Genomic DNA, 22,774 nt, shown 5'->3' with positions numbered 1-22,774 from the left:
GCCATTTGGAAGGAACCAGGGCATTCCAATAGCCGTTCCCATTCGTTTTAGTCACCCTAGAGACATGTTTTTCTTCATGCAAATGTCAGGGTTTTCATTGGAAGGTGGCCTGTGCCTTTCGCACCCAACCCTGAATCTGCCAACACTTGTGACTGTGGGGGAACTGAGCACAAGGACTCAGTTGGGGCCAGACAGGGGGGAGAGAAGGTGCCTTTTTTCTTTTAAATTCAGCAAAGGCAAGCAGACAGCTGAACTGAACTGCCACGGCTGGCTCAGGTTCGCTGTCGCTTGCTGCCAATTGAAATGTAAAAAAAAACCCAATAGGAAGAGAAACAATGTCCCTTTTCCTTTCCAAGGGACATTGCACAGAAAAAAGAAATGGCTGCCACAATGTTATTTCTCTTCCTCGGAGCTTCTGAAGTTTAATTTAATGCATGTGACACAGCAGCAAGTCAGCTTTTGAATTAAACAAGTAAAAGATTAGGAGAGTGGGGAGAAGCAAGTACTCTAATTAATTTCTGCACAGGAGACTCAAGAGAGTATGCTCTCAGGGTCAAAACAAGAGGAGCCCTGCTTACCTTCAACGTGCATGTAAATATATGAAGGTGGGTGCTCATTTTTGCAACAGCCTCTATCCAAATTCTCACATTATCCTATGCTGCTTTCTTCATGCCATTTGCTCTCAATCATCATGATCTTACTGAAGGGTTTTCTATCTGCTCTCCTCATAGACAGATCATTCAGCACAACCTTTTCCCATAGACACATTTAAAGGCTATAGACTATTAATCAGCCCAAGGCCTGGTTGAAGAGGAACATTTTCGCCTGGCACCTAAAAATATATAATGAAGGCACCAGGCGAACTTCCCTGGAGAGAGCACTCCACAAATGGGGCGCCACTGCAGAAAAAGCCTGTTCTCGTGTTGCCACCCTCCAGACCTCTCATGGAGTAGGCCTGCAAAGAAGGGCCTCAGAGGATGATCTCAGGGTCCGGGACAATTCATATGGAGAGAAATGGTCCTTGGGGTATTGCAGTCCTGAGCCGCCGAATTCTGCACCAGCTGAAGCTTGCAAACTGTCTTCAGAGGCACAAATAGTCTTTTGAAGTTCCACTTCGAGTGGAGGTGGGGAAACTCTCTGGATGCTGTTGGATTCCCCCCAGCCTGCATAGACAACAGTTAAGAAGGGTGGAAGTTATAGCCCAACAACAGCTGGACTATATTTCCCATCCATGAGACAGGCTTATGTTTCTGACAGAATCAGCTGCCTAAGGACAGGTGAGAAATGCAACTCAATTCACATTTAAGGAAAACTTACCCAGTTTCTGTAACAATGTGTGAACAAAAGCATAGCCATCCTTCAGAATTCCCACTTACCTGGATTTTGCAATGGAGCTCTCCGGCCAAGTAAGGCGCACAAATTGTATATATTTAAGTGTGCATTTAAGTGTGTGGTGCTTTTGAATTATGGTGCTGGAGGAGACTCTTGAGAGTCCCATGGACTGTAAGAAGATCAAACCTATCCATTCTTAAGGAAATCAGCCCTGAGTGCTCACTGGAAGGACAGATCCTAAAGCTGAGGCTCCAATACTTTGGCCACCTCATGAGAAGAGAAGACTCCCTGGAAAAGATCCTGATGTTGGGAAAGATGAAGGGCACAAGGAGATGGGGATGACAGAGGACGAGATGGTTGGATACTGTTCTCAAAGCTACCAGCATGAGTTTGACCAAACTGTGGGAGGCAGTGGAAGACAGGAGTGCCTGGCATGCTCTGGACCATGGGGTCACGAAGAGTCGGACACGACTAAATGACTAAACAACAACAACAACAAGTGTGCATATAAATGCATATATAAGTGAAAATAATATTAAAATGCATTATATTTAGGGAAATAGCATTGTAAAAAGGTGTACATTATGTGAAACTGTGTATAAAAATGTGTATAGTAGCAGAAATTTCCACCAAAATGCTGTAGAATTTTCCTGAGAACTTTTTTTTTAAAAAAAGAAAATCACAAGCTGATATGGAAATATATATCTTTTTTACCTCTGAAGTTGCTACGACCAAGGTAGCATTAGCTATAGGTACCAGGAGGAGCCTGGAAGTATGCAGAAGAATATTCTTCTTGATTTTGATACTCAGTCATTGTGAAGCAGCAGAAGAGGTGGAAGTCAGGTGAGGAATAAAGGAGGCAGTGAGAGTAGAAATATTGGGGTGGAGGTTACAATCTAAAAATAGAAGGTTGAGGAAGGAAGAAGCAGCCATTGACAAGTTCCCAGGAATTCACTTTCTTGCCTTGGGAAAACAATTTTGATATATTGTTTATTCCAACCGAGGTGGTCAGAAAGTGTCAGTAATTTTTCATCATTAAGAATCATTAATACAAGGAAGTTATCACAGTAGCCGAAGGGAAAAGATAGCCACATAACACACAATACTTGTTTGGCTTTTCAGTTTAAAGCAGAAGTGTAACCGATTGTTTCTAGGAGATAAGAGGAAATAGTGTTCAATTGTTCTCCTGTAAATATAATTAATTATCTCTATCACTTGATGTTAAAAGGTTAGCTTGATATGAAACTCCAGAGTCCTCAGAAACAGGAAACTTGCAGGGGGTTCTGTACCTGTAACAAGACACAGTGGCGTAGCGTGGGTTGTCAGCACCCGGGGCAAGGCAAGTAATTTGCGCCCCCCAACCCGTGGATTTGCGCTCCCTAACCCGTGGATTTGCGCCCCCTTACCCTAACCCCCAGATGTTGCGCCCGGTGCGGCCGGCCCCCCCTGCACCCCCCACGCTACGCCACTGACAAGACACCATCAGGCCTAACACCCTACATTCTAGCAGAGATGATGGCTTTTGATAGTCTTCCCAGCATCACCGAGTGCAATGGCTGAGATCGAGGAGTAAATCCTCAAGTCCATTATTATCAGTTTGCCCAGCAAATGTACCAAAAGCTCCAGACTCTTCCCCCCCCCTTCGTAAGCTACAGGGACCCACCTGCTGGGAAGCTAGCATAGCTGCTGTTCCTCACACAGTCAACAACCTCTGAAGCATGTGTTCCAGTACATTTTTGAGCACAATTCAAAGTGTTGGTGCTGACCTTTAAAGCCCTAAACAGCCTCAGCCCAGTACACCTGAAGGAGCGTCTCCACCCCCATCATTCAACCCGGACACTGAGGTCCAGCACTGAGGGCCTTCTGGCAGTACCCTCACTGCGAGAAGCCAAGTTACAGAGAACCAGGCAGAGGGCCTTCTCGGAAGTGGCACCTGCCCTGTGGAATGCCCTCCCATCAGATGTCAAGGAAATAAACAACTACAGTATCTGACTTTTAGAAGACATCTGAAGGCAGCCCTGCTTACAGAAGTTTTTAGTGTTCAATGTTTTATCATGTTTTTAATATTCTGTTGGGAGCTGCCCAGCTGGGGAAACCCACCCAGATGGGCAGGGTAGAAACAATAAATTATTATTATTATTAACACGCTTACATTATAGCACCATCATGACTACACAGAATAAAGTGGGGTTTGTTTCTGCTGCCCTGAGGTGAAACAAATTTACTTGACAATAAAGCACTGTTTTTCATAGAAAAGAATAACACATTTTAAAAGTATAAACAAAAATAAAACGAGCATTTATAACCATGTAGTTCAGATTCTAATTAGCCGTCCCCTCAGGGTCCTTCCATAGTCTAGTTAGAGGTATTTTAGCCACATTACGATATACTGTGGCTTAACAATCATGATGGGATTGAGACTAAACTCCCCCTGCGACTTACCCACTCTAGCTTCCCACCTCCTCCTCTTGTGCGGCTGTGAGGAGGAGAAGGGAAGCATTTTTGTAAATGTTTCACAAACCACAACAATATAATAATATAAAAAGTCATTAGGATCCTTCTCACAGGGCAGTTGGTGGTAGAATGGCTTTGCCAGGTTGGGGCACAGGAGAAAGGGAAAAGAGGGGGGTAGCCCAGTCCAGAGGTATGTTTGGAGGTGATGTCCACCTGATTTCTTTTCTCTCTTCTGGTATCTCCCGTATTACAGCACACTTTTGCTCTTTCTCTTTAATATGGCATTTGCAAACAATTGTCTTGTTGGGGCAATAGATGCATTTACCTAGAATTCATTTCAAGCATTTGTCTTAGCATAAGGAAATTGTACTTTCTCATCACTCAGACTTCAATCAATCAATCAATCAATCAATCATTACAGTGGTACCTCGGGTTACATATGCTTCAGGTTACAGACTCCGCTAACCCAGAAATAGTACCTTGGGTTAAGAACTTTGCTTCAGGATGAGAACAGGAATTGTGCTCCAGCGGCGCGGCAGCAGCAGGAGACCCCATTAGCTAAAGTGGTGCTTCAAGTTAAGAACAGTTTCAGGTTAAGAATGGACCTCCAGAACGAATTAAGTACTTAACCCGAGGTACCACTGCACACTCAAAGACCAGACAGCATTTGAACTGCAAACCAATTCTCACTGTAAAAATGTGCTGGGATTACATGGACTATTTAGAAGTCTATTTACCTGTGCTATTTAGAAGTCTCCCTACTGCAGAAGTTCCTCTTCAGCACGTAAGAGGTTCGTAAAACTGAGGACACACCATACATTTAAGGCACACTTAAAGAACACCCCACCCCACAAGAATCTTGGGAAGTGTAGCTTGTTAAAGGTGTTGGGAGTTGCATCCCTGTGAGGGGTAAACCCCAGTTCCCAGGATTATTGAGGTGAAAGCAAGGTGCTTTGAATATATTGTGTGTACACAGGAGACAAGTCCAAGAAATGTGGCCTTGCTCTTCCCCCTCACAGCACTGTAATTGTGTATATGTGTGTATGAAATGCCTAAATACAGCTCTTTTCTGTTTAAAATGCAGTGAACAGACTAGCCTTTCTCCCCTCTGCAACATGGCAAGCCCCTTTCAACATCGTATATTATGTCATAAAACTAAGCTTCACCCCTTAACCCAAAAACCTTGTTTTTGTTAGCAGCCCAAGACACCACACAAAAATGAAGCTTGTTTTGACCTGTCAAGAAATCATGGGAAAAGCTTCACATATTAAATTGCTGTGTTGTCAAGCTGCTATGCTAATAGACAAGGCTGGGCTAAGACTTTTTTTTTCCACCTGAGGCAAAAGACAAGATGGCACCCCTCCTCCCCGCCTTGACACTGCGCCCCACCTCCCAGCTTCTGCCTAATGGCAGGGCCAGCCTTGAGCCAGTTTTGAAAAATGGCAACCCTACATTTAGCTCCTTTCTTCTGGCTCCCACTCCCAGGAGAAGGGCAGAGCTGTGTTTATTTCCCTCAGGACAGGAATTCATCCCTCCGCGAAGAAAAGAATGAAGTGGTGATTTTAAAGCAATGTACAGAGATACTTATTTCTAGATCTGGGAACAAAAAAAACATGAGAAAGAGGAAATGGGGTTAGCCTGATCTGGACCCACAGTGTTCCCTACATGGGCGTACAATATAACTGTTTTATCTCTTGCCATGATAACACCATGATAACAGAAGGCTTATTTCCAGGCACTTAATATTACCAGATTGATTGCTCTTGACTGGACAAAAATTTAGGACGAATTGATTGCCCTGAGCCCATTGAACTGAACCTTGGAGAGCTCCAGATGGCAGCTTGTGTGATCTGAAGTGGTCTTTGGGATCAAGGGCCAAAATGTGCTCTTGGACCAACAGCTGTGCTCTCCTGGCAGTGGTGGTGGTGCATTTGCTGAGATGGGGATGGAGTAGGGCAGAGAGTGGTGAGATTGTGGGAGTTCTGGGTTGGCCATAGTGGCCTCCCACAGGTACACACTACTGTCTCACACCACCCTCCCCTGGCAAGTGTAGCACTGGTGGCAGGATGGCGCCACTGTCCCCCTGCCCAGACACCACAGCCGCCAGAGACTTGCAGCCCAGTCCTGAGCATGGGCTATTCAGACCATTGGGGGTAGCTTCCTAGTTCTTAGGGTTGCATGCTGAACACTTGAGGAAAGGGATATATAAATATTTATCAGTTTACTTTCACAATGAGAGCAACCAGTTTCAGTTCAGGTTCACTGGCTTTGATCCAATGAAAGAAAAAGCAGAGATTTAAAAGTTGTTGCTGTTCCTGACGTATTTAAATCAATGCCAAGAAAAGCTTCACCTGTTAAGTTTCTACTGCATTGCTTTTATAGGCACAGGAGCAGTAAGTTTTCTGGTTTGTGTGTGTGTTGTTGTTGCAGTTCCAGTGGTTTGTCAAACAAGGTTTAAGGTTGCCAACTTTTTAACTGCTTCCTGTAGCTGTGCCTTAACAGCAGGTAGAATATAGCCTATTTCATGGCATGGAGAGACATGCAGTCGCCTACTAAGTGCTGCCTGTTGAAGCACCTGTAAAGGATACAGATACAGGCTAGGTGAAAAGTTGGCAGCCCTACTTCTTTCCTTGGAAATGTTTGTTGCTACTTTGTGTTTTTGTTTTTGTTTGTCTGTTTCCCCAAATGAATTAGTGGAGTTAATACCTAAGAGTTCGTCAAGTGAGTGTCAAATGAGTATTTGCGGGATTAAGATGCTCCTCAAGAGAGAAACTACTGCATTTTTTTCCTACGCAAACTCAGCATTGTCAAAGTTTCAGCCACCAAGTGGCCTCATGTTATATTTTTAGCCCAGATAAATCCCCTTGTGTTCACTCAAATGCCATATGCTTTCTGAGCTGGCGCAGGAAGGGGGAGCTTTATCCATGCAGGAATGAGGAACCGAAATTAGAGAGAGAAGGAGGGAGTGGGGAGGGAAAGAGAAGGGTTTGGGAGGAGAACTGGAAAAAAACAAGCCAGGAAGTTTAAAGAACCAAAGGAAGAAATACAGATTTGGAAGTTTCGCTTGTGTTTCTACTTGCATTACGACAGGGGTGGGAAACTTAATCTAGCCCATAGGCCTAATCAGGCCCCGAACAAGGTACCGTTTTGGTTTTCCTGGGCTGTGTTCCCCAACCCATTGCCACCTGCCCACACATCTGAGGTCATATGTGACATCAAATGTGGACAAAAGAGCAATTTAGAGTTTAAAGTGAGCCCTTAATTGCTCAATCGCAAGTGGAGCTCATTGGGAACTCCCTGGTACAGTCAGTGGAGCTCACTGTCGCTTGTCAATGAGTTCCATTTACAGTTTGCTGTAACTGCAGAGGGAGACTTTTGGATCCAGCCCAAAATCTGGTTCCCTACCCCTTCTTTATAACATTAGGAAAGTTTTATGAAGGCTATAGCTGAGCTGCCATGTCTTAGCACAAAGGTCAAATGTATATGTTACAAATAAATCTCAGGTGAATCAGGAGAATAGCTACAGGCGTGTCATTAGGGAGGCTGGATTCTAAAGAGAGAATGGCTTTTGCCCTTTTGATTGTTGTGTAGAAGAGTATGTGGTGTAGCTTGCCATACGCCTTAGGAGAGCGTCTGAACAAATACCCTCAGAAATTACTGCAATGTGTTATACATAGGGCAGCTTCTGAAGAAAGTTTGGACACCGGTGCAGAATTTGGTGCAAGGTAAGGTAAAAAAGGACGGGACGCGGGTGGCGCTGTGGGTTAAAACTCAGTGCCTAGGACTTGCAGATCAGAAGGTCGGCAGTTCGAATCCCTGCAATGGGGTGAGCTCCTGCTCCTGCCCACCTAGCAGTTCGAAAGCATGTCAAAGTGCAAGTAGATAAAAAGGTACCACTCCAGCGGGAAGGTAAATGGCGTTTCCGTGCGCTGCTCTGGTTTGTCAGAAGCGGCTTAGTCATGCTGGCCACATGACCTGGAAGCTGTACGCCGGCTCCCTCGGCCAGTAAAGCGAGATGAGCGCCGCAACCCCAGAGTTTGCAACGACTGGACCTAATGGTCAGGGGCCCCTTTACCTTTAAGGTAAAAAGGTAAAGGACCCCTGGACAGTTAACTCCAGTCAAAGGTGACTATGGTGTGTAGCGCTCATCTTGCTTTCATGATGAGGGAGCCGGCGTTTGTCTGCAGACAGCTTTCTGAGTCATGTGGCCAGCATGACTAAACTGCTTCTGGCACAACGGAACACTGTGACAGAAACCAGAACACACGGAAACACTGTTTACCTTCCCGCCACAACAGTACCTATCTATCTACTTGCACTGGTATGCTTTTGAACTGCTAGGTTGGCAGGAGCTTGGACAGAGCAACAAGAGCTCACCCCATCATGGGGGGATTCGAACCACCAACCTTCTGAGTGGCAAGCCCAAAAGGTTCAGTGGTTAAACCACAGTGCCACCCTTTATGTTGTACAAGGACAAGGAGGCCAAGAACGGATCTCACCTTCAGAATTTAGTGCATTGGTTAATTGACAGATCACTTTACAGTGGTACCTTGGGTTAGACGCTTCAGGTTACAGACGCTTCAGGTTACAGACTCCGCTAACCCAGAAATAGTACCAAACTCAGGTTAAGAACAGTTTCAGGTTAAGAATGGACCTCCAGAACGAATTAAGTTCTTAACCCGAGGTACCACTGTAATCCTATTGAATCTACTCCTAATGAATTGCTCATAATAACCATGTTAACTTAGCAGTAGTTTTCCCCAGAACATAGGTGAATGACAGTTTAATTTGTATTGAGACCACAATGGGAAGCAAAGGGCTTTCCTTCCCTCCTCAGAGACTCACACATCATGGTCCTGACCTGGGTTAAAATGAAGGGGACCTTCAGTTTTAGTCTAGGGCAGTGGTGTCCAAACTTTTTTCAAAGAGTGAACATGCATGAGGGCCGACCAAAGTTGTTGACCTTTTTTTAAGATTGAAATTATTGAGCTTTTTTTACAAGTCAGAAATGCAGAGTTTATGAAAGCAATCTGCCTTATGCTATTTTGGTTCTTGAATATTTCAGGAAATGCATAATTATATGGCTCTAAGAGATGCTTTATGATGTCATTTTTACACACCATGATTAGCCAGCTTCTGTGCAGGCTACAGATAAAAATGTGCTCATGATAAGATAAGGCAGGTTTCAGGCAAAGGGATTTTATACTGCAGAAGTCAGGAAGCATATATGAAGCTGGTACGAATGGTTTCTCACGCAAATCCCTTTCTCACACATTACTATTTGTATACATCAACACGAAGTCTTCCCTGTATGTTGCACAAGGGCAAGGAGGCCAATAATGAATCTCACATTACAAGGAGATCTGAGAAGCATGGTGGCCCTTAATTCCTTTGTAGTCAGCTCACCTCCCCCAACACAATGCTCCAATGTGATGGCAAACTAGAGATAGAGGGATTTTGATTTTCTCCCCCAGGAATGCTCATGAAGAGCGACTTGCACCATTTAAACTACTGTGTTATATAGTCAGATGTTCTAAAGTGACCATTTGAAAAGGCAGATTTTATTAATCTTCACTCTGCTTTTTTTTTTTAGTAATTCCTTTAGTGCGTGTTTGCACAAGAGTACATATTCCCTTGATTTCAAATACTTATGGAAAAACACAATTTACACCAAAAATGTGGGCCCAGCTGTGAAAAATGGCAGTTCTGATTTTCTTGTGAATGCTTTGTCCAAAGGGCATTGCATTCCCTCAACATGATGTGGTGTCTTACAGTCGTCTCAGACTACAAGCCGGCGTCCCTGACTTTTGGCTATGCTGGCTGGGGTTGATGAGAATCATAGTCAAGGGCAAGGAAAGCAGGTTATTAGGTTTATTTACCTTTAAACTGGATTTGGACTTGGCAAATAGAGGACTGTCCTCTGTAAAGTAGGGCACATGGCTACCCTATATTTAGTGCTGGGTGAATTAAGTTTGTCACAGCCTTCAGGGCTAGGTGAGGAAAGGCAAGATTTGGTGAGCCCTTGTAGGCACCTTTAAGGTGGAGGGGAATTCCTACATATTGCCATTCAGGACCATGGGATGATTCAGAAAGGCACCTAAGCAAGTGCTGCTACCTGGAAAGGAGCTGGGCTAGCAAAGCAAGTTTGAATTGCCATGTGGTTCCCAAGTTTAGAATCAAATCCCCACCCATCTTTGTGTTGTGGCTTTTGCTGTATTTCAGATAATATATTCTGTCCTATGTTACCCAACAGTCTTGTGTCTCATCTCATAATTCTGGTGTATATCTGAGGCATCTAATCATAAGCCTGCATTTTTATCAAAGCTTATATTTCGATCAGGGCCTGTATCTTAAAAAGAGCTTAAAGATTTTCAAATGTTTCATGCCAGGCAGAAGACCAGCTGCCTAAAGAACCTTGGCAAGATGTTTATTCTCCTGGACAAGGGGGCCCCCAAATTTATAGCAGAAAACAATTCTCAAAGTCGTAAAAAGGGAATTACAGGCTGAGTCCAAGGACACTGACCTTGCATGTTACAGAATATAAAAAAGGCTGAGAAAACATAAATTAAGAGTGGGTAAATAGTAAAATAACACCATGTGCCTCCCATTAAACTTGAGCCATATTTTCCTAAGGTTAAAAGGTCAAGAGCAGTGAAAAAGGCAACTGGCTTGGCTGGAGAAGATAGGTTTCCTCCTATCTTATTTTGAGGCTGGAAACTGTTCCTTCCTTTTTTACTTTGAGAAGGTTTATTATTCTAAAAGGTTATTTATGATAATGTATTAAATATATTGGCTTAAATGTAATTATGCAAAGGATTTAAGAAATGCTAGATTCTGATTTCATATAGTTGTAAGAGTTGTAACTATCCTGAAATTAAGTCAGCCACCAGCCCAGCCCCCCTGCCATCATTAGAGCACACATATGGTTATCAGGCCTTTGTTTAAAGACCTCCAAATGAAGGAGATATTTCAATGTTGATGTGAACTCAAGATCCTTGACATCTGTTTAAGATAAAAATTTAAGATTAACCATCTGTTTTGGAAGGCAATAGGGCAAGGAGGGCAAGAGGTGAGCTGGTAATTAAGATTCCTTGTTGAGACACATGTAAGATATATTACTACTTATTTGTCATTTATAGATAGAAGAATATATAGCTTTTTGTTTCCCATAAAAAGGGCAAAAGGAAATGGGTGTATCTTTTGTGATTGGTTCTAGCAAACAGCCAATAGGAATTTCAACCAGGCTGATTGGACAGAGGCAGCCACAGGAGGAGCAAGGGGGCTGGATTAAGGAAATATAAGTGCTGGCCAGAATGGCAGGAGGCCAGGCCAGAGCTTGGTAACCATATACCACTGTGCCTCTCATTTATTTGTCTGACAAATAAATTACTATTTTAATTTCTCTATTGCTGCATTGAATATTTCATTCCAGCTAAGCGTTAACCACAAGCAGGGTGCTACATATCCACATAAGCAATGAACACAGGGACTAACAACAGACTCTGTCCTGTCACAGTCTTGTGTATTGAACAAGCAAGCCCCTGACATGCCAAGACGCATGAAAATACAATGTAGGAAAAGTACTACAATCTACTCATCTATCCCCTCCAGTATCCCATGTAGCAGGCTTCCTCAAACTCGGCCCTCCAGATGTTTTTGGCCTACAACTCCCATGATCCCTGGCTAGCAGGACCAGTGGTCAGGGATGATGGGAATTATAGTTTCAAAACATCTGAAGGGCCAAGTGTGAGGAAGCCTGCCATATAGGCTAAATACTAGAGTTATGCACTGGCCACAAGACATGTCTTGTATCTGTATCTGCGAAGTATCCCAATCTGTTTTGGAGTCACTTTGCCTCTTTCCAATTCTACTTGCTATTTGAGACCGAACAAAATTTGCTAACAATTAAGCATGACATGAGAGTCACCTAACTTCAGCCAAAGCCCTGCACAAGGAATTCCCCATTCACAATGCTGGACAATCTAAAAACAGATGAAATTTGCAGGGTCACTGGCAGGAATTGGTCTTCTGTTCCTCTCCCACAGTTTTTTGGGGAGATACAGCATCTTCGCCCTGGCAGAGGCAGATTTTTCTCCCTCTCTGCATAGGGGAAGAGGTAGGGTGGGGGAAGCTTAGATCATTTTAAAAACAACAAGCATAGTTTTTAATATTTACTTCAGCATCCCTCCCCCAAATCGCTGTTATTGGAGGATCTTGGGAAAATAATTCAACTGTGATTAAAATCTAGACCTGTCATTCAAAATGAAAGATCCCCACCCCCAGTCTCTCCACCTCCTCACCTCTCAAGCTCAAGGTATTTTCCTAATCAACTTGATTTAGCTTTTTTAAAAAATAAAATGAGATTGAGATGAGATGATTACTATATATATTATATAGATCACATTAAGAGTGTAGCAGAGTGATTTGGGACTTTAGGAAGTCCTTAAAAAGAACTTTTTAAGAGCTCAGTTTGACTCCAGCATGTTATAGCCCCACATGAATCACCAACATTTGTCTAATAATTTGGAAAGTGCCCAGAGCCAATGCACACCCCTGCTAAATGCTACTCTCATGCAATTAAAAAGCAATAACCCTACTTGCCCTTGACCCATGGAGGCTAAAACAAGATTTCATTGGCGGGGGAGGTATTTATGTAAAAGTCAAAGGTGCACTTGAGGCTAGCAGGTACTGCTGACTTCAGCAAATCCCAAGCTTGGCCAGAGGAGCAGCCACATCCCTGTAATCCTTTTTACATGCTGATTTAAAACAAAAATGAAAACAATGTGTAAATTAGTGGTGTTAGTGCAATCTAGTTCTTTACACATTCCAGGGCTAGAAATGAATCACAATCTGCCTTAAAGTCCAGTGTAGAACACAGATATGCCTTGCACCCCCCAAGTGTTTTTGCAATATACAGTATTCAGGCTTCAATAAATACATTTTACTCACCATGCTGTTTTATTATTGTGTATGTCCAGTGTTTCGTTTTCAAGAAAAATAGGTGCTGGAACTCACCATGATGTTGCTACAATAAGTCGCCAGACAACTTGGGACAGCCCTGAACATGGAGGTGGTAAAAACCTTGGCAAGCTGTCTCCTAGTTGGTTTGGGGGTCGCCCCTGTTCTCATGCAGGTCAAATAAATGTGCCCCCACCTCCCTCATTCTCTTAGATTCAGGCAGATGGCATGGGCAGCTCAGAAAGGCTCTCGCGCAAATGCACACATGTGCAATGGTAGAGGTCTGGCTGGAAAGTTTAAACCCGCTGCTGCTATATGAGACATGGATTGAAGAATGGGAAATACAAATTGGCCCTCTCCCGTAACTTGACCAATAGCAGCTAGGAACCGCCAGGAGCTAGGTGAAGTCATAGATCTAAAAAAAAGTATAGACTTGCACAGGATGTTTTGAGTTGAAATGTTTGTTTTTGGCTTCTCAGAAGTACATAAAGGCAAGAAGCAGGTGCGGGGAGTTTTGACCTGCAGTGGTGCCCACCTGAGAGGTGCCCAAACTGTGCTCTGGCTGAAAAAAGCACAGTGTATGTCCTTTAAAAAACAGCAACAACCAGAGTGGCCTAGGAATCATCCAGATAATCAGATCAGAGGTAAATTTAAGGGTATGTGACCATTTCAATTGCACTGGGTGCCAAGCCACAGTGGTGCCACAGGTAACACCACAACTATGATTTAGAATGAAGCGCAAGAGGAAGGGAGACGCTGCTGATATTTGAGACTCCAAGGTCCGTCACTGATCAGATCATAAATAGTTTGAATGAACAAGAGTGGTTCTTACACATAGTTACCATATTATGGGTCCACCTATCAGAGATAGATGAGGTACATGACTTCAGGAAACCAGGAACTTGGAATAATAAGCAATCTACTGTAATTGATTAATGGATAGAAAATGTTGACCTAGGGAAGTCCTTTGACAGACTTCAAACAGAAAGGACAGAAACGTGAATACCACACACTCTTGTAATTTAATGCCAATGAGATAAAACCAATTTATTTCCCATTAATCTTTAGGTGCTGTGTCCATTCTCCTTAGGCATAGTGACAGGGGAGTGATCATCCCAGCTGGGTGCTTGACTAGAAAAGCCATTGTGGGTCCAACAGATATGGGTCTTAAGTGGAAGCATAAATATTTATTGCAAACAGGAGAATATTTCAATAGGGCACAGTTATGCATGGTATACTTCTATTTGGTTTTAGAAATGAGATGCATGTCCCTAGGATACCAATCCTCTTATGAATTATGCTTTGTGATGGTAGTTGCACTGGGAGAACACAGAAAAATAAACAAGGGAGGGATCCTGATAATAAAGTCAGCTGAATGTAAGCACCTACATTCAATGGGCAGAATGGGATGTCCTCACCAGAGCTCCTTATCCACAAGGCACTGAACTAAATAATATTTTCCCCAACTCCTCGAAAGATTCCATCAACAGTGTCTCTGAAAAAAATTTCACATCACTTGGGAAGATAGATGAACTAATGTCAGGGTACGAGAAGAAGCAAAGATCACCAGTGTCAAAGCAATGATTCTTCAACATCAATTTTGTTGGACTGGTCATGTTGTTCGGATTCCTGATTATTGTCTTCCAAAGCAACTACTCTATTCCCAAGTTAAGAATGGAAAGCGAAATACCAGTGGACAACAAAAGATGCTCTCAAGGCAAATCTTTAAAAATGTAGTATAATCACTGATAACTGGGAAACACTGGCCTGCAAGCGCTTCAGTTGGAGAACAGACTTTACCAAAGGTGCCGTGGACTTTGAAGAAGCACAAACTCAGGGCAAAAGGAGAAACGTGCTAAGAGGAAGGCACTTTTGGCAAACCCTCACCGTTATCAACTCCTGCCCGGAAACCTACGTCCCCGCTGTGGAAGGACTTGCGGATCCAGAATTGGCCTCCACAGTCACTCACAGACTCACTGTTAAGACCATTTTCATGGAAGACAATATTACACAACTACGAGCGATCGCCAAAGATTTTCTTGTGTCCATTGGTGTTTTCTGTATGGCTAGCTATCCCGATACTCTATGGAAGGGGAGCAAAATGTGTGTTTGATCTCCAGCTAGCTAGGTGGAGAGCAGACTTCCATTTATTGCATGCAATTTGGGATCATAAGAACTTGAATCCTTTAATCATGACTGTAGAGTCTTAGCATTGGACTTTTATGGAGCCAAGGGGGAGGAGTCTCCCTCCTCTAAAGCTGCATTTCGGTAATATTGATTTATTTATAAGATGTCTTACCACCAAAAGGTCCACAAGGTAATACAGTTTGAAGAACTTTAAACATTAGAGTGGGATTATTCTAGGCCTTCATACTACCCTAAAAGTTCCATTTACAAATTGTTTTGACAGGATTTAAGAGGTTTGAAGTTTAGTTTCATGAACATGGTTATGCCCTTCTGTAACATCCATCAAAACAGTTAAAAACCTTGGTTATAAAGAGGCAACGTCTACTTTGTGGATAGGATTGCAAAATGCAAAACTTTCCCCAGCATCAGAGAGAACGGAGCACTTCCTGTGAAAGTTTGTGAGCATCAGAGCCCTATGGAAGTCAGGATGGTGAAACATGTAAGGTGTAGGAGTCCGTGTAAAAAAAACTGTAAGTGGATTAACAAATTAGTGAGGCATCTGGCAAACACATGTTAATCCTTTATAAGCCCCTTACACATTAATGGAACCATTCCAGGTGTGTCTGTTCTGTTTGCCTTTTTCATTCTTTTGAGATGACGGTTCCCTTCTTCTTCCCTTCAATTTCGAATGTTTTCTTTCCACATAAAATCCAAACTATCGCAATTCATCACCCCCCCTCCTTTTCTTCTTTTCTTTTTTGTTATGGGAGAAAAATAAAGAAAAACATTCTATTTGCGTTCAAATCCTAAACAAGCAGTAGCAGAGTTTTGTGGAGTATTTGTGGAGTCCCAGCCAGAAAGACAAGTCTGCTGCTGGCCTCTGGGTCTCACATTAGCCAGTCCAAGGATCACTCAAAGGATCAAGCCTTCCATGCACTTGTGGGAAGACATGGGTTCTCCAAGGCAAACTGGCTTTGACAACCAAGCCCACCAGTCATAGGCAATTGACATGCGCTGCATCTTAGGACAGGGCAGCCAAGGACTGCTGTGGAGAAACATTTTTGGTTTTCTTCCAAGAAATCCAGGGAGAGATGTCCTGTGACTGTCAGAGTATGTATAGGGAACACTGAGTGGGATTGTGACTGTCCTTCAAGCAGCTCTTTGATGCACTGATTGCTGCCTACAGCTGATAAGGCTTCTCTATGCTTCACAGTCATTACCCTCTTCACCAAGCTAACTGTGATGGAGATGCTGGTGGGATCAGTTGTGAGGAGAGTGACAGATATTAAGAACAGCATCACTCCAGTGCTGGCCACTGCACACTCTGCGCCTGTCCACTGCAACCCTGGAGCAAGTGGGAGTGATGCGGCAATGACAAGAGAAAGAGCCCTCAAAATCGCACATGGCTGGTATTTAACACCTAGACATCTAGCCTGTATAAAACCCAAAAGCTCCCTTATGTGTTGGAGAGGGTGTCCCACTGTTGGGACATACAGACATATGTGGTGGGTGTGTTCAAAAATAGAAAAATTCTCGTCAAGTGTCTTCGCAGAGATATCTTTGATTACAAGGCAGACAATTCCTATGTCCCCAGGACTGGTATTGCTTAATTTGTACAGTCAGGACTCACCAAGAATTAGAAATAAAGGTCTTGTAACCCATTTATTGACCATAGCCAGAACATGGAAAACATTGCAACTGTTGACCATGGATAAGTGGTATGAAGTGGTCTGGCAGACAGCTTAGTTGGAAAAGCTAACATGGAAACTACAGGTAGCAAGAGGCCAAAAGAAAAATTCCTGTCTGGATTCCCCCTTCCCTCTTTCAACCATTTTTAGCCTATGAGTTCACCACCTGTTTCTAGGCTGACAAAAGGCATGTTGCCCCAGGCCTTTTTTTTTGCATTGCAAAAATTATGTTTCTTTTCTATCTCAGCAGTGTTTTTGGTAGCATGATCTGCATTGCAAAAATTATGTTCCTTTTCCATCTCACCAGCATTTTTGGTAGCTAGCATGATCTGGATTGCAAATATTATGCACCTTTTCTATCTCAGCAGTGTTTTTGGTCGCATGTGTAAATTTCATGTGACTGCACTTTATGATTGGTGCCTCATGCTATGCTCGTGTCGGTGTCATACGAGCCAAATGCCTCCTTTTATTTATTTATTTATTGCTGTTACCAATAGGTAGAATAAAGAAACAAATTATTTTTTACAGGGTATTACTTGTTCCGGCCACTTATTTGGCAGGTGGGAGGGGAGAGAGAAATCAGTTGGGGCAGGGGGTATGTGGCTGGCAGATCCATCATTCTCTGGTCCAGTTTTGTTGTTCCTGCAGGAAGGCAGAATAGTCTTGGTACCAGAGATGTTCTCAATCACATCACAGTTCCTAGCTCACAATAACATGGAAAGAGGAAAATGTAGGCCAGGCATAGGCAAACTCAGGCCCTCCAGATGTTTGGGGCTACAATTCCCATCATCCCTAGCTAGAAGGCCAGTGGTCAGGGATGATGGAAATTGTAGTCCAAAACATCTGGAGGGCTGGAGTTTGCCTAGGCCTGATATAGACTTAATAGAAAAGAAATGGTAGCAGTGGGTGGACAACGAATACATGCCAGAAAGGAGAGTCTGGAAAGAGTGTTTGAGGGCATGAGAGTGGAAGCACTTTTGATAGCTGCCTTTTGGTCCTGTGTGACACAGTCGGGGACAATTAGCAGCATTGCTCTGTATCATGTTGGCAACCATTTTTTGGCCCTTAGGATCAGGGCCAGCCCAAGATTTTGGCTCCTGAGGCAGACCACAAAATAATGCTCCACTCCCCGACAGGGAAAAAGGAGTGAGGGAAGATCTATATCAAGGTGGGGAGGAGGAAAAATCAACATCGGGATCTGCTGCCCTGTTGGGTCATTAGTGGCAGAGTCCCAGGCAGGGCAGCTGCAGGTAAACAGACAGAAACCAGGTGCACAAACAGAAACTGAAAAAGCACAGGTGATTCCCAGTAATGCCTTGCTGCATGGAAAGCAGCATGCAAAGCATCTCACTATAAACAACAATGCAAAACCTTACAACATCTTTCTCCCTTAATGCCCCCCATCTGTTTTTAGCACTGTAATTGGTGGGGATGCTCCAGGGCAGTGTTTCCCAACCTTGTGCCTCCAGATGTTTTTGGCCTACAACTCCCATCATCCCTAGCTAGCAGGACTAGTGGTCAGGAGTGATGGAAGCTGAAGTTCAACAATATCTGGGGAGCCAAGGCTGCTCCAGAGGAAGGGTTCTCAAGGGCTGAGACAATTGCCCAGCCTTACAGGGAGGACACATTACTTTGCACTTGTAAAAGGCCAAAAGTCCTATATGCCAAGCTGCTCCTTGAGGAGGGAAACCCAGCAAAAGACAGAAGCCCTTGCAGGTTTTCTGTGGAGGACACAGGCTTTTGCAACAAGTGCAATAAAGGCAAGACCTTTCTCTGGAATTCTTGGAGCTCTGGGTTAAATCTCCCGTCCCTGGATCAAGCAGGGACCTGGTGTATGGAACAATCTAGCAACCAGCAGTTGAAATGCATAAGAAGAAAACAAGTGAGAAAGGACTACAGTGGTACCTCGGGTTACATACACTTCAGGTTACATACACTTCAGGTTACAGACTCCACTAACCCAGAAATAGTGCTTCAGGTTAAGAACTTTGCTTCAGGATGAGAACAGAAATCATGCTCCAGCGGTATGGCAGCAGCAGGAGGCCCCATTAGCTAAAGTGGTGCTTTAGGTTAAGAACAGTTTCAGGTTAAGTACGGACCTCCGGAACGAATTAAATACTTAACCTGAGGTACCACTGTAATTGGAGTGTATGACACAGCCCTTGGAATATCCTCTGTAGGTCATGTGGGGCAGCCAGTCCTGCTGTGCAAGTTAATGAAAGTTTTGATGGCTGCAAAATGTAGAGTAGCATTGATATAGCTGCTGTCATGGTGGCTAAAGTGGCTTATGCATGATGCCATGGAGATGAGCTGTCCTTATCACCCCATATCTGTCTCCACCCATCAGGCAGATGCTATGAGTTGTCTTGGCTGTGTGGCAACTGCTGCTATGCCAGTGGGATGACCACAGTGCCAGACATTATGATTTTGGACAGAAGCTTTGTCCATCTTATTTGCCAGGCTTGTGTTGTAATAGAGATTTAGAGATGTTCCCTGCCTTCCATCAAGAACAGCCACAGCTTCTTATGAAATAACATAAAACTGTTTTAGAATAGAAACACAATTCAGATGGACGTTCCAAGATCAGGCCATAAGTAATGTCCTATACCATAAGACTCATCAGAGATTCAACAGGTTCAATGGAACAGGTTTGGTCTTTGTCAATTATTTCACTTCAGCAGAGAACAAAAACTAGAGAATGGAGCTAACCTATGGTGCCATCTGCAGTCAACCCATAGTGCTAACAACCTGATCAAATAAGAAGAGGTGCTCCTGATGATTCCCTGCTAAATTGCCTGCTTAACCCCCTAAAGTGGCTGTTTGTTTAGCTTTTGGAACTACCTGGCGATCAGCAGGCAGTGACAGTGACAGCATCCAGCATCTCACAGACATTTGGGACTAGACTTCACAAGCAAATACATTATGTCATACTCGGTGCTGTATAAAAGAACCAAAAGATAAACAATAACAAAGGCTTTGAAAACAAAAGAACAAAATGAAAGAAACCAGGGGAAACTGGAGATATGCTGGAAGAAGGTCCAGGCATCTGAGATTAAATTTATAAAACAACACAAGAGCTCGATTCTGCCAAAAAGCAAACTTATCTCATCCAGATGCCCTTTCCTTAATGCCAGATAAGTTGGAGCTTGTTAGTTACTCAGTGATGAAGGGAAAGGACTCTGCACATGATCAGAGACAGCTCTTTCTTTTTTATTACTAGGAATAGCCCTGCTCAGACATGGGCAATCAATGAAAAATGGTTTCCAGAAAACATAAATGGGATATTTCAGAATCATATCCTAAACTGCAGGCCGCTAATATCAAACAACTTGATTGCCTGAGGATCAGGCATGAAAGGAGCATCATGTAACCTTCCCCAGTCTGGTGTCCTCCAGATGTTCTCCAATCAATCCAAGCTGGCTGGGGCTGATGGGATCTGGAGTTCAAGACATACGACATGCACCAGGTTGGAGAAGGCTGATATTGCTGTATGATTAATTTTGGGAGCGAGTGCAACTTTTGCACCATGGGCTCACCCCGCCTTCGCTATCCAAGCCATTGTGTTGAAAGAGGGAGGGGGAGAGAGGCATTGCACTCTCATCTGAGCCTTCTTCATGGATGCAATTAGCGGAGATTCCCAATAAAAGGAGAAAGTTGGTGGTGATGAATAGCCTAGGAACTACTGACCTAATTTGCACTTCACTTATCATTTGCCTCTTACTTTTTGGGGTGGAGGAGTGGGGTGTTCTTCCTTATTACTGCACAGCTAGAATTCCCTGGCCCTTTCCTGTTAGGAATGACACAAGACCAGGGGTCTGCAACCCGCGGCTCCGGAGCCGCATGTGGCTCTTTTACACCTTTGTCGCAGCTCCGGGGTGGATACTAACGAGGGGAGGAGGCGCATTGTGCGCCCCGACACTCCCCACTGTGGCAGGCGCTGTACTGGCTGTGACGTCACATGGGGGCGGTGCATGCGTTAGTCACCTTCCCGCCCGCCACATTGTAAGGGGCATGTACGCTGGTCACTGCATTGAAAAGGGGCATGGACGCTGGTCACTGTTTTGAAGGGGAGTGAAGAACACACACACCAAAAAAGGTAACTTGTTAATTTAACGTTTATTTCTATGAGGAGGAGTAATTCTGAGGGGTCAAACAAAGAAATAATAAAAAAGTGACAAAAAAGTTATTTTTATAATGACGAGTTTTGCGGCTCCCAGTTTTTTTTCCTTCGGAAATAGGTCCAAGTGGCTCTTTTTGTCTGAAAGGTTGCAGACCCCTGCACAAGACGCTTGTGAAACTGATGCTTGACTGAGCACTCAAGATCCATTGCAATCGCTCATCCTTTCCTTGTTGCAACAGAATAGGAGCCCCAAATAGGAAAGGGCGGGAGGTTTAAAGGATTCATTCCAAAACTGTGACACAGGCATTCTGTAGGGAAAGCCCTTGCTTTCTTTAAATCAGATAGAGAGAAAATAACCCATTATTTCAATGGTCTGCATGAGTCGTCATCAGAATTTGAGGCCATGTTTACTAGGCAGCTGCTTTGTCTCATTAACTCATCTCAGGAATAAGCCCACTGGTGATGACTGTCTATGCAAATCTGGAAATAATTAACTAGAATTTACATGTCACAGAAGATGAGCCAGTTCATTTCCCACCCAATCACCCCCAAATAAATTAAAATGTTGCAGCCCAAATTGGTTCCTCTTCAGTTAACCCCCAAATTCTGTTTCTAATTAATTGTCCTTCGATTAATTGCCTTCCTCCTCATTGTCTCCATGCATAGCTCTATCTCTTTATCCCTTCAGAATTAGGAGAGGCTGTGCCAGGGTTGGATTGGTGTCTGGAAGCAGTGATTGGCTGGACGGTGGCCAATAAACCGAGGCTCAATTCTGAGAAGACTGCTGGTGGGCGGATGGTTCCCATGGCCAAGAATTAGGTAGACAATCTGTTCTGGGCAGGGCTGCACTTTGTCTGAAGGAAAAAGGTCATAGTTGGCGAGAACTCCTGAATTCCAATGGGACACTAGAGTCTGAAGTGGCTTCTGTGGCTTGGATAGTGTATGCCCAGCTTAGGCTGGTTCACCAGCTATGACTGCTCCAGCACTGGGATAGTCTGGCCTCAGCTGATCATGCTCTGGTGACTACCTACCTGGACTACTGTAATGCAATGCATGAGGGGCTGCCCTTGATTACTGCAGAATGTGGTTTGCTAGGTCTATGCAAATGTTTGGTGTTAGTACAGCTCAAGGTTACATCTTATCTTGTTTTTGAAATAATTTTTTTTACTTGTTTTGATTTAGACCACAGAACACTTTTCTAATTGGTATGCTTTATTACTGATACATGGTATGTTTTATTCTTGGTATTATTTCTTATTTCACAGCTGTATCCAATATCTATTTGCAATTGTGACAACTTATTTTCCTGCCCCTTTCTTTTTTTAAATGTCTTTTCTCCCTTCATTTCTTTTTTTGTGTAACCTGACCACTATTATTAAAAATAAAAATTTAAAAACGGGGGGGGGGGGGAGAATGTGGATGGTAGGTTGATAAGTGTAGCAGCCTGATGGGACCATGGGTTACTGGTCCTGAAAGTGCTGCTGACCACTTTAAGGCTGACTTAAGTCAATACTGAAGACTAAAGCTGAGGCTGCTGAAGAGGCATATTGGCTGTGAGTCCTGAAGACCCCCTCCCCGCCTTGCAGGCCATTTTTCACCTGGCCCGGGAGGGAAAGGCCCCTGACTGACTCCAACTACAAAAACTGATGATGTTAAACACTCTTCAGCTGGGATATTGGGGGGTGTTGCTGCTGTTATTAGTATTTTCTGTATATTTATTTTATAACTTACAATTTATGCGGAAATTGTTCAATCTGGTTGTGGATTTTTTTGATGTTTTATTTATTCTTTATGACTACTTTGGTTATGCTGTAATTGTGATTTTTTTTTCATGTTGTAAGCCACCTTGACCATGGCTTTAACTATGGAAAAGCAGTATAGAAATAAAATCATTTGTAAGCCTAGAGGACTTGCCCCGGGAATGTAGTTAAAAGTCTGGAGTGGTGGTGGGAGTAAAGTGGCAAAACCTGATTATGGGACACCCCCTATAGTGCTTACAATGAGTTTTGCATCGGGGTGAAGGGGTTTGCCTACACTTTCTGAGGACTCCACTTTTCCTAAGGTCAGGGAAGAATGGTGGTTTCTAGGAAAGGGA

This window comes from Podarcis gaigeae (assembly GCF_964106915.1).
Source record: "Podarcis gaigeae genome assembly, chromosome: 6".
In the NCBI taxonomy this organism is placed as follows: Eukaryota; Metazoa; Chordata; class Lepidosauria; order Squamata; family Lacertidae; genus Podarcis; species Podarcis gaigeae.
This window is presented reverse-complemented; position numbering follows the sequence as displayed.